This window comes from Schistosoma mansoni, chromosome 6, assembly GCF_000237925.1.
Source record: "Schistosoma mansoni strain Puerto Rico chromosome 6, complete genome".
NCBI lineage: Eukaryota > Metazoa > Platyhelminthes > Trematoda > Strigeidida > Schistosomatidae > Schistosoma > Schistosoma mansoni.
Genome location: NC_031500.1, coordinates 16,293,457 through 16,305,868, shown reverse-complemented (window position 1 = coordinate 16,305,868; position 12,412 = coordinate 16,293,457).

Genomic DNA, 12,412 nt, shown 5'->3' with positions numbered 1-12,412 from the left:
CAAGCGGTCAGAAGTACTAGATTCGATTCCTGCGTGGTGGGTTGTGGGTGAGCACTGCAGAGGAGTCCTACAGTAGAACGAAACGCCCGACTAGTGTTTCCTAATTTTCAATGATGGTCTGATAATAATCAGTCCGTGATTTAGAAGAAATAATTTTTATAATTTAGTAAAGAGAGTAGAAACTATTTAGGATGCAGGTAAATCACACTACAGACTGGATTCAGGTAGATGATTATTGAAAAGCAATAAATGTCGAACATTTAATTCTTCCTAGTATGTAATCAGTGAGGTTCATGTAGAAAGTTCATCATCGAGTGTAAGATCAAGTATTACTAATGGTAATATACGATGATTTTGTAATGTTGTGAACTGGATGATGTTGAAATTACAAAGAATTGGATGCTGAGTAATTAGTTTAAATAAAATAAATTCACTGTAGAGCTTGAAAGTCCCTAATATTATATATGGAACTATCGTACACACTCACTGTCGGCTGATGACAGACTTGAACCAAGTAGCTAATTAGTTAACATTGACTGTTTACTTAACCACTCAATGATGTAAACTATTTTATAAGATTCACTTAGTTTCTAACATTATTCGATTAAATAATAAGAATTACAAAATACTGAACAGCTCAGTTCTCAATGATCACATTATCTATTTTGTGTAGGTTGTTTTTATTTGATTGATATATATCTGTCAAAATGAACTAACCAAAAAAAAAACACTGATTGTATTTATACTCGAAACTAATAAAATTCCAGTATCTATGTATAATCCTTTCTTGTTCAAAACGAATACATAAGTTGTCATTATTAGTTTATTTTTTATGTTATACAATTGGTTACTGCACAGAAACTGAATATAGTTTAAGTTGATACATCAATTATATTTTTGAAATTAAAGACAATCAGAACTACCTTTCAGTTGCTATCGTTTTTCTTTTACATGGACTGTTTTCCCCTCCCCCCCCCCCAAAAAAAGAAACAATGTTCATTCAACTCATTTGCATACATTGATTTGTAATTTAAAGTTAACATTAGAAATGTATAGATTGTTTTATATTTGATCGTTCAAATGATAAATTAATATCGGGCATCATTCAACAGTATACTATTTTACTTCTTTTTTGTTTTAGGGTTCAGTTTATTGTATAAATGATTTTGAATGGTTTGTATTTCTATTGTTTCTTATTACACAATAATTCATACTTACTTACTTACTTACGCCTGTTACTCCCAATGGAGCATAGGCCGCCGACCAGCTTTCTCCAACCCACTCTGTCCTGGGCCTTCTTTTCTAGTTCCTTCCAGTTTTTGTTCATTCTTCTCATGTCTGTCTCTATTTCTCGGCGTAATGTGTTCTTTGGTCTTCCTCTTCTCCTTCGACCTTCAGGATTCCATGTGAGGGCTTGTCTTGTGACACAATTGGGTGATTTCCTCAAAGTGTGCCCAATCCACTTCCAGCGCTTCTTCCTGATTTCTTCCTCCGCTGGAATCTGATTTGTTGTCTCCCACAGTAACTTGTTGCTGATAGTGTCTGGCCATCAGATCCGAAGTATCTTGCGTAGACAGCTGTTAATAAACACTTGTATCTTCTGGATAATGGCTTTCGTAGTTCTCCACGTCTCTGCCCCATACAGAAGAACTGTCTTGACATTTGTATTGAAAATTCTAACCTTGGTGTTGGTTGACAATTGTTTTGAGCTCCAGATGTTTTTCAGCTGTAGGTATGCTGCTCTTGCTTTGCCGATCCGCGCCCTCACATCTGCATCTGATCCACCGTGTTCATCAATGATGCTGCCCAGATATGTAAAGATTTCCACATCCTCCAAAGCTTCTCCGTCAAGTGTAATTGGATTGGTGCATATTGTATTGTATCGGAGAGTCTTGCTTTTCCCTTTGTTTATATTGAGACCTACTGCTGCTGAGGCTGCTTCTACACTGGTCGTTTTCTCCTGCATTTGTTGTTGCGTTTGTGATAGAAGAGCCAGATCATCCGCGAAGTCTAAATCGTCAAGCTGCATCCTGCCTGTCCACTGTATCCCGTGCATTCCTCCAGATGTTGACGTCTTCATAATCCAGTCGATCACCAGGAGAAAGAGAAAGGGTGAGAGTAGGCAACCTTGCCTAACACCGGTCTTTACCTCGAACGAGTCGGTGAGTTGTCCTCCGTGGACGATTTGGCAGTTTAGTCCATCATAGGAGTTCCGTATGATGTTGACTATCTTCTGAGGCACGCCGTAGTGTCGAAGAAGCTTCCATAGTGTCGTCCTGTCCACGCTATCAAATGCCTTCTCGTAGTCGATGAAGTTGATGTACAGTGATGAATTCCATTCGATTGATTGTTCCACAATGATACGTAGAGTTGCGATTTGATCTGTGCACGATCTATCCTTACGAAATCCAGCTTGTTGATCTCGAAGTTGAGCGTCCACGGAATCCTTCATCCTGTTTAACAATACTCTGTTGAAGACTTTTCCTGGTATTGAGAGGAGAGTGATGCCCCTGTAGTTGTCGCACTTGCTCAGATCGCCTTTCTTTGGTATCTTGATGAGAAGTCCTTCTTTCCAGTCTGTTGGTACATGTTCTTCGTCCCAAATCTTACTGAAGAGGATGTGGAGTATCTTGGCAGTTGCTGTTACATTTGCTTTCAGTGCCTCTGCCGGGATGTTGTCTGGTCCCGCTGCTTTGCCACTCTTGATTTGTCTAATGGCCATGCTGATCTCTTCAATTGTTGGTGGGCCAATATCGATTGGGAGGTCTATGGGTGCTGCTTCGATGTTGGGTGGGTTCAGTGGAGCTGGTCGATTCAAGAGTTCCTTGAAGTGTTCTACCCACCTGTTTCGTTGTTCTTCAATATCGTTGATTACTTTGCCTTCCTTGTTTTTCACTGGTCTTTCTGGTTGACGGTAATTTCCAGCAAGTTTCTTTGTTGTATCATACAGTTGTCTCATGTTTCCCTCTCTTGCAGCCTTTTCCGCTGTCATCGCTAAATCTTCCACATATTTACGTTTGTCGGTCCTGATGCTCCTCTTCACTTGCTTGTTTGCCTCTGTGTATTCGGCTTGTGCCTTGGCTTTTTCCACTCTGGTTCGGCTGATATTGATTGCTGCCTTCTTGTTCATCCTTTCTTCAATTTTATCCAGTGTACCAACAGTGATCCATTCCTTGTGATGGTGCTTCTTTTGGCCCAGAACCTCCTGACATGTTGAAACGATTGCCTCCTTGATACCTTTCCAGCTGCTCTCTATGGTGGTTCCCTCTCCATTGAGTAGGTCATGAAAGGCCTCGAACCTGTTGCTGAGGGCTATGTTAAATTCGTTGAGTTTGTCAGCATCTCGAAGAAGAGCCGTATTAAACCTTTGTGATGTTGTCCGCGCCATTGTCCAGTGCTTCTTGAGTTTTAGTTTCATCTTGGCGACCAGCAAATGGTGATCGGATGCTATATCAGCTCCTCTTCTGGTTCTCACATCCTCCATCGTCCTCCTGAACTTTTTGTTGATGCAGACATGGTCGATTTGATTTTGTGTAGTGTGATCCGGTGAAATCCAAGTGGCTTTGTGTATGTTTTTGTGTGGGAATATGGTGCCACCTATGACCAGTTTATTGAAGGCACATAGGTTTGCAAATCTCTCACCGTTTTCGTTCCTTCCTCCCAGTCCATGTTGTCCCATGACGTCTTCGTATCCAGTGTTGTCCTTTCCAACCTTGGCATTGAAATCTCCCATTAGAATGGTCAGGTCCTTGGTTGGGCACTTCTCGAAGATTGACTGCAGCCTATCGTAGAATTGGTTTTTAGCGTCTTCATCGTAGTCGTTGGTCGGCGCATAGCATTGGATGATGTTCATTGTAATGCCCTCTCTCTTTGTTTTGAAGGAGGCTTTGATGATCCTCGGTCCATGAGATTCCCATCCTATAAGTGCATTTTGTGCTTTTCTAGACAGCATCAGTGCCACTCCTTGTGTATGTGGGGCATTTTCTTCTTCATGACCGGAGTATAACAGAAGTTCCCCTGAAGATAGTCGTTGTTGTCCAACCTGCGTCCAATGTGTTTCACTGATTCCAAGCACTTCCAGGTTGTATTTCCTCATTTCCGCAGAAATTTGGAAGACTCTTCCGGTCTCCCACATTGTCCGGACATTCCATGTACCTATAAAAATTGTCGCTCTGGTTGTAAGAAGGTGCATCGGCCTCATGACTTCCGAAGGAACTCGGCTTTCATCATGAGACGTCATTTTTCCTTCTACTCCCAGGGCAGAGTTTGAATGGTTTGAATGATTTTTTCTGGTTAGCGTTTTTTTAGCGAGTTGATTTTCTACGGGATGGGGTCGCTAACCCCATGCCCAACCCTCCTCCTTTACCCGGGCTTGGGACCGGCAGTAGCCCCTGGAGGAGCTACAGGCGGAGTTACAATAATTCATATGTAAAATTAAAAAATTCTGTGAGATGTTGCTGGACATATTGTTGGATTTTATGTCTAGGATGATTTAATTCAGATGTAAGTAGTGACTTTTATTACAAGCTAAATACAAGGAACGCTACTCACATTTGATTGATCACTGGGTAGTGATCAATGTCATGCGTGTCAAGTCCTTCTTAGTGTTGATCTAATGCTATCGATCAAGTTGCAATATGGCCAATAGTTTAGGTGACTCGACACTACTTGCACTATGATGAGATAAGATGGTGGTTGGAGGAGGTCAACAGGAAACCCTGGACTCGGGTTTCATGCTGCTTGGCACTCATCAGCAAAGTGTACCTGTAATCTTGAGGGAACTAGTGCTCCCTGACGGATTCGATCTCGTGTCACTCAGATTCACAGTCAGAGATGTCACCACTGAGCTATTAGAGCCACGACCGACCTCCTGTAGGACTGAGATGTGATCACAATTGATTGATCACTGGATTGTGATCAATGTCATGTGTGTCAAGTCCTTCTTAGTGCAGATCGAACGCTATCAACCAAGGAACACTACAACTAGATATTTCAACTTAATTCAGATCTCTTAAACAATGTCCACTCATTATTACAGCACGAATTCCTCTCAAAGTCCTTAGATCATAAAATGATCAAACAGTCACTATACAGTGATTTACATCTTCAACGAAAATTTATTTACAATATGACATGATAACCAATTAATGTAATCAAATGAATACATAATTGTTTAAATTCCATATTGATTTGTTTTTCAATAACACTTCAACAAATATATTTCAAACTTGAGAAATAGTTAACGACCGAGTATTTTTATTATTACTATGATCAATTTACATTTGGTTTTAAGAATCTTGTGGGTAACTTGCGTAATTAGTTGATTCTATATGATGAATAGGTATAAACCAAGAACGTAAGGTTGTCTTTCTTTTGTAAAGCGTCAAGTTACTGGCTAATGCACTCGACGTTTACTCACTAAGTCGTAAGATAGAACCTTGTTTCCACTCACCTCGATTATGGTCGACCTGATAGTGTTAATAGTCCTCATGATAAAGTGTGGCTAGAAGTCAAGTCTACCAAAACTGTTCTTTATATTTGAAACAATCACTGTAAAGAATGAATACTTTGTATTCCACTTAACCTTTAAAAAGTTACATAATCATCAACCAGTTTACGAAGCTTATTTATATTATTATTCATAGAAATAATAGTTCATTTTTGTTGAATCGTAAGTAAGACAATGTTTCCAATCAACTATATTTCGAATATAAATTCATTTAGTATTGTTTGTTTGAATCTTCCCATCGATGTGTTAGGACTGCAAGTGGCATATGTGCATACTGTGCGTATTGCCTCGATATAGCCTTAATTCACAAGCATTGTAAGCAAAGATGGATAGTGACTAACATCCATCTTTGCTTATATTTCGAATATGATTGAAAGGTTTCTATAAAAATAACCATCCATTTATTTAATTATTTATTTCCACCTTTATTCAAATATATTCACAATGACCTCTTCGTAACTCTGATAAGTAACAATAATTGAAATAATTGTGATAATTTAAAACTGATAATTTAGTATTCATGTTCAAAATAAGTGAAAATTTTCTCTCTTTTTTTAATCTTTATTTACAGAACAAATAGTTTCACTGATGTTTATATACTTGAAATAACCATAGTTGGGGATTATTAGGGATATTGATATCACACATACACACAAACATAATTATAATTATGACGCCTCAGGATGAAAGCCGAGATTTTTCGGAAGTCATGAGGCTGATGCCCTTTCTAACAACTAGAGTATTATAAACGGTAGGATACTTATTATAACTCTGAGGTTTCTTGTTATAACAGTCCTTTTACTTTTTACACGTAAGTAGGACGTTAATTTACCTTAGACGAATATCTACGTTAGATTTCCCACCCAGTGTCTATTCTACAGGACTTCAACACACAACTCAGATCAAGAACAGATGATTAGCCTGACTAGAATGTAAATGTATTTCCACACCAAAATCCGACACAATCCAACAACAATGTGCAGCTGATCAATGATAATAATAAGTAATAAGGACAGGGGGAATAGATAACTCATTTGACACCTGTCACACTATCTACATGTCTGACTCAGCAAAACAACCAATCATTATCATTTACGCCCACACATCAGTACTTACTTAATTACTTACGCCTGTTACTCCCAGTGGAGCATAGACCACCGACCAGCATTCTCCAACCCACTCTGTCCTGGGCCTTCTTTTCTAGTTCTATCCAGTTTTTGTTCATTCTTCTCATGTCTGTCTCTACTTCTCGGCGTAATGTGTTCTTTGGTCTTCCTCTTATTCTTTGGTCTTCAGGATTCCATGTGAGGGTTTGTCTTGTGACGCAATTGTGTGATTTCCTCAAAGTGTGCCCAATCCACTTCCAGCGCTTCTTCATGATTTCTTCCTCTGCTGGGATCTGATTTGTTGTCTCCCACAGTAACTTGTTGCTGATCATCTGCGAAGTCTAAATCGTCCAGTTGCATCCTGCTTGTCCACTGTATCCCGTGCTTTCCTTCAGATGTTGACGTCTTCATGCCGACACATCAGTAGTGTATTGAAAATGATATCAGCTTATGTTGATACACTTCCCAATAGATGAAAACATTTATCAATATTTTGAGTAAGAGAAAAAAATAAAGTAGAGAGAGAGAAGGTTATAAAATAAACATTGGAAGAAAGTTACTAAAATTAGCAAAATACAACTGATGAATGAAACTAAAAATACATTTCTATTATTAAGGAGATATTCATTATTTATAAAATGATTATAAATATGAACAGTTATCAAAAAAAAAAGGATCTATTAATAAACAAGATTCATTAGTTGATATGTTATTACCAATTAAACAGATTATTAAACTCATGATTCCAATTAATTATTTTTCATCTCATGTGATAAAATTATTATTTAAATTCTTTCTTATCCTCATCATCGTTTCAGTTTAATAAAGTAATTTGTAACAAGCATTCAGTATATGTTGGATGATTATTCAGAACTTATATGAACTCAGAAGGGGTTTTGTGGAGATTAAGTATTTTCATAGTTGAAAGCATGAGTCCATTGAAGCTAGACTACCATGGAAAACCTGGAAGCACTGGATGGTCGTTTCGTCCTATTGTGGGACTCCTTAGCAGTGCGCATCCACGACCTCGCCTCACGAAATTCAAACCCAGGACCTACCAGTCTCGCGCCGGAGCACTTAACCTCTTGACCACTGAGCTAGCATTCGATGGTGTTTATGTCTAACTTCAACTAATCATGGTTTGGTTGAAGGTCGTGAATGTGCACTGCTGAGGAGTCCAATGATAAGACGAAACGCCCGTCCACAGCTTCCAGGTTTTCCCTGATGGTCTATCTTCAATTGACTCACCCTTTCAACTATCAAAAATTTCATTTCTATCAATCATATTCAATTTGTTTAAATCAATAAAATTTCAATTCAATTCAATTCAAAACTAGTCCTTTTTTATAAAACTTTATTAGTACATCCTCTTAATGAAAATCTCAACAAAAAAAATTAGGTCATTCATTAATTATTCACATGATATTTTAAACATTTGAACATAATAAACTGAAAAATTTTTTTTTCATAGAAACAAAAAAATAATTTAAGATCACCAATTTAATTTTCAAAAAAAAAATAAATAAAAAAAAATTAAAAATGTCCATTCTGGTATGAGAATTTGATGACCTATCAACAATATCAATGAAGGTTATTCATTTATTTATGCTAATTACAAGTAAATAATTAATAATTATGATATAGATTCATTAAAAATTTAATCTTCCCTCCTTTTTTAGTTACCAATTTCTTTACTTTACTTTACTTCAAAAAAGAAAAACATATTAGAATGAAATCAATCTCTTTTTTCATAGTTCACGCAATCAATCAACTTTGGTTGATTGATTGACTTTCTCTTTCTTTCTTTTCTTTTCTTTTCTTTTTTTTTGTTTTCATACATAATATCGAGATAACATAGTTAAATGGTTTAACTTTAATGAGTAAAATGATTGAAAAAGGATAGTTGAACAAGAATATACTTTCATACAGTTTGATCTATAGTCATGAATAAGAATGAATATTACTGATCAGTTGATTTTGAGAAAAAAAAAGCAAGACTATGTTTTATGGACGAGCCAGTCAGAAGAGTCTGAGGGATTTCAAGATCACGGCGTCGATTTCAGTACCTGGTGCTCACGTACGACCGGTTCATAGAGGATTTTAGAGAAGACATGACAATTAGGCGGCTACAAGAAATGAGACTACTAAGAACTTCCTGTATTTGTAATTGAGGTGATTAAATGACTTGTAGACCTTGTGCAGACTACCGTGATATTGTCCTTCGATGTAATATATGTTGAAGGAAGACGTTCGCTAGAATAGAAACCTTTATCGCACGATCCAGATTAATACTAAGGAATATTATAATAATTGCCACGAACTGTATAATAAAAGCACCAGTAACATTTTTTGCATTAATCGCAGATGTTACTGAAGCTACGGCTGTTCAGTGGTATGAGTATTGTAGGGACATATCCATAATGAAAATGATAAATTTACACAACCGGAGTACACAAACAATATTGAAGCTATGTGGTGGAGGCCGAGAGGGATTTTGTGACCTTATCATGGCTCCAGAGACTGGGTATTATGGAGCCATACGGATGAGTTCTTCTACCCTATGCAATACGATTTTAGAACGTTTGAACCAATTTCTAACCTTGACAAGTTTTTGGATAATATAAAAGAAGTGTATCCACTTTAATTCTTTGGTTTTGTATAATATGGTTTTACTGTATGCTGACTGTTTACTGATTGGCTAATATTTCTGAAGGTCATTTAAGATTCGTTCAAAGGTCGTCCATAAACTATAGTCTCGCCAAAAAATCGCTGGATATACTCGCTTCTTATTGTCGATTCTCACATCAGGATTTGAACCAAGTACCTCACGTTTCAAGCTTAAAACGCCTTATCGATTTGACTTAACCTAATAGTAATATGGAGGTAATTCATAGAGGACACATACATGGACAACAGTTCGGTGGATTAGGCATAAGGCGTTGAAAGTGAAAGGTACTAAGTTCGTTTTCTGGTGTATATATGCATCCGGTCGACGAGTCCAAAACAGGACAAAACGCGCGTTTTGTATTTTACTACTAACGACTATTACCACTACCATTGTGTGTATTGTGTTAATTATTGTATAGATAGCAGTAAATGAACAGTATATACATCAATAAATAATAAGAAAATTGTCAGAGAAAAGCCATTAATCACTGAGCTGTCGATTCTATCTGTTTCAAGCTAAACTGATAGTCGTCATACAAGCAGACGTGGCTGAAAACCGGACAAATAAAAAATAATACTTGTTTAGTAGTACATACATAGCTTTTGTAACAGGTCGATTTTTTTATCACGAAGACACCTATGATCTAATACTAGCAGCCTATGAATATCTTCTACTCATATCGACCATGTTTCACTGCCATAAAGTAAGATTGAACGAATTGCTGCGCAGTAAACCTGTCCTTTGGTTTCTAGACGGGTATCTCGCCTACGCCATAAATGATGCAAAATGGCGAAAGCTAGATGAGCCTTCTGTATCCGTGCTGAGACTTCGTCACACACCAGACCACAAGGGCTGATGAGACTCCCAAGATAAGTGAAGCAGTCAACACATTCAACTACTTCACTCCCTATCATTAGTTCAGGTGCCGATGCAACCCAATTCTGAAGTAACATTTTGCACTTCGAGGAGGAGAATCGCATCCCGAACATGCCTGCTTAGTTGCTTATAGTGGTCAGAAGACTGCATCAATATGATTAGACAAAAACTATTGATGTACCCATGCCACTACCTAAATAGTGTGACAGTTTCCAACATGACAACATCCATAGGAACTGATCAACTGATCATAAGATTATGATAATATCTATAATGTTTCCTTACACCAATTACATTTTCAATAATGGTATACCATTTTCTATGATAGAATTGTTGTGGTATATATTATGTTTGTTTGTTTGTTTGTTTATGATATGTATATTTACATTGAGCGTGAAATCTTTATAGAGAGTAGTTTACATAATAGTGAATAAAAGAAATTGAATGAATGATCATACTTATAAAAATCTGTACAAAATATGAATGAATAAAGGTCAAATCTAAAAATAATATCAAATAATGAAGAAAAAAAAAAGAATGATGGTACGATATTTCCAAAAATTAAATAATATATGGAAAGCTTCAGCTAATCACCTTCCTTTATGGTTAGAAAAGTTTTAATGTATTATTTTGGAATATTTAATATTAACTTGATGGTTATTGAAAATGATTTGGAGTGATATTACCGATTCAATATGGAGTCTTTCCAGTTCTACAAGATCATTAAACGGTTTCTAGATGTACTTAGGTTGTTCTTTGGCTCGAATGAACATTTTATGACATTACCTTCTAATATAGAAGGCCTTATAGCCGATATATCTTAATTTGTAGACACCATTCTGTATTGACATAAATGGGTTATTTACCTTTATATGAACTTAAGCATTTGGTAGGGTATCATGATGTATATATTTACATTGAGCATGAAATCTTTATTATTTATTTATTTATTCACATATATATCGGTACAAAGGGCAGCGGATGCATATACGCCACACAAAATAATGAAAGTAGGAAGAGAAGGGATGAAAAGATAAGGCGGACTGAAATGTACAACCAGAAGACTCTTTCAGTTAAGAAAGTTAGAACCACTCTTTATGTAGAAAGTAAAAGAAGGTTGCAGCAGGATCGCCACTGGCTTCTATTCTGAGCCCTATCTGATAACGTCTCTAGCCACTGTGTTGCACCATCTCTTGGACCCCAGCCAGGGAGTCGTGAAGGACAAACAGAAGCTAGCCCTTTGCAGCTTTCTTTCATACCACGACACCATGTTATACACTGACCTCCTCTCCGCTTTTTCCAATCAGTCTCAGAGTCGGCAAATAATGCACGATGTGGAAGTCTCTGGGATGACATTCGTAAAACATATCCAAGCCACTGAAGTCGATGTTTCAAGATGGTGACACCAATTGAATTATCGTCTCTGCGCCCGAACACACGATGCCGAACCTCTGCATTACTAACATGGTGTTGCCACTGTATGTCAGCAATCCTTCGGAGACAACGATGATCGAACACAGAGAGACGTCAAACATCCTCAACTCGGAGAGGCCAGGTTTCACAAGCATAGAGCTAAACTGCTCTCACCGACGCGTTGTAGATCCGACCTTTTACAGCCAGACTAACATCACGAAGGCGCCAAAGATGGCCCAGATTGGCATAAGCCACTCTTTATAGAGAGTAGTCAATATAGTAGTGAATAAAAGAAATTGAATGAATGATCATACTTATAAAAATCTGTACAAAATATGAATGAATAAAGGTCAAATCTAAGAATAATATCAAATAATGAATAAAAAAAGAAGAATGATGGTATGATATTTCCGACAAATTGAATGATGAAGGTTATTGTAAGTGAGAATAAAATTGAATTTAAGGTAATTAAATAATACTACTACTATTACCACGACTACTACTACTACTGACTCATGCTTTCAACTATGAAAAACTGGTAATGCCTAATTGATGGATATGAAGATTTGATATTATAATAAAGAAACTTAAAAATACAGTATTATACCATAGATACTATCAACTAGTTAGTATTATTACACTATCAGATGATCATTTATTGTCTAAAGCAGATCAATGATAATGAATAACATAGTTACAATTCTTTCTTATACACTGATTTTATCCTTTAGATAATTAATATTTCAGTTTATCAGTAGTATGTTATTTCCTGATTATTTTTCTTTTTTTTTTTAGTTTTTTATTAAATATTAGATAACTACAGATGATTTAGACTGATAT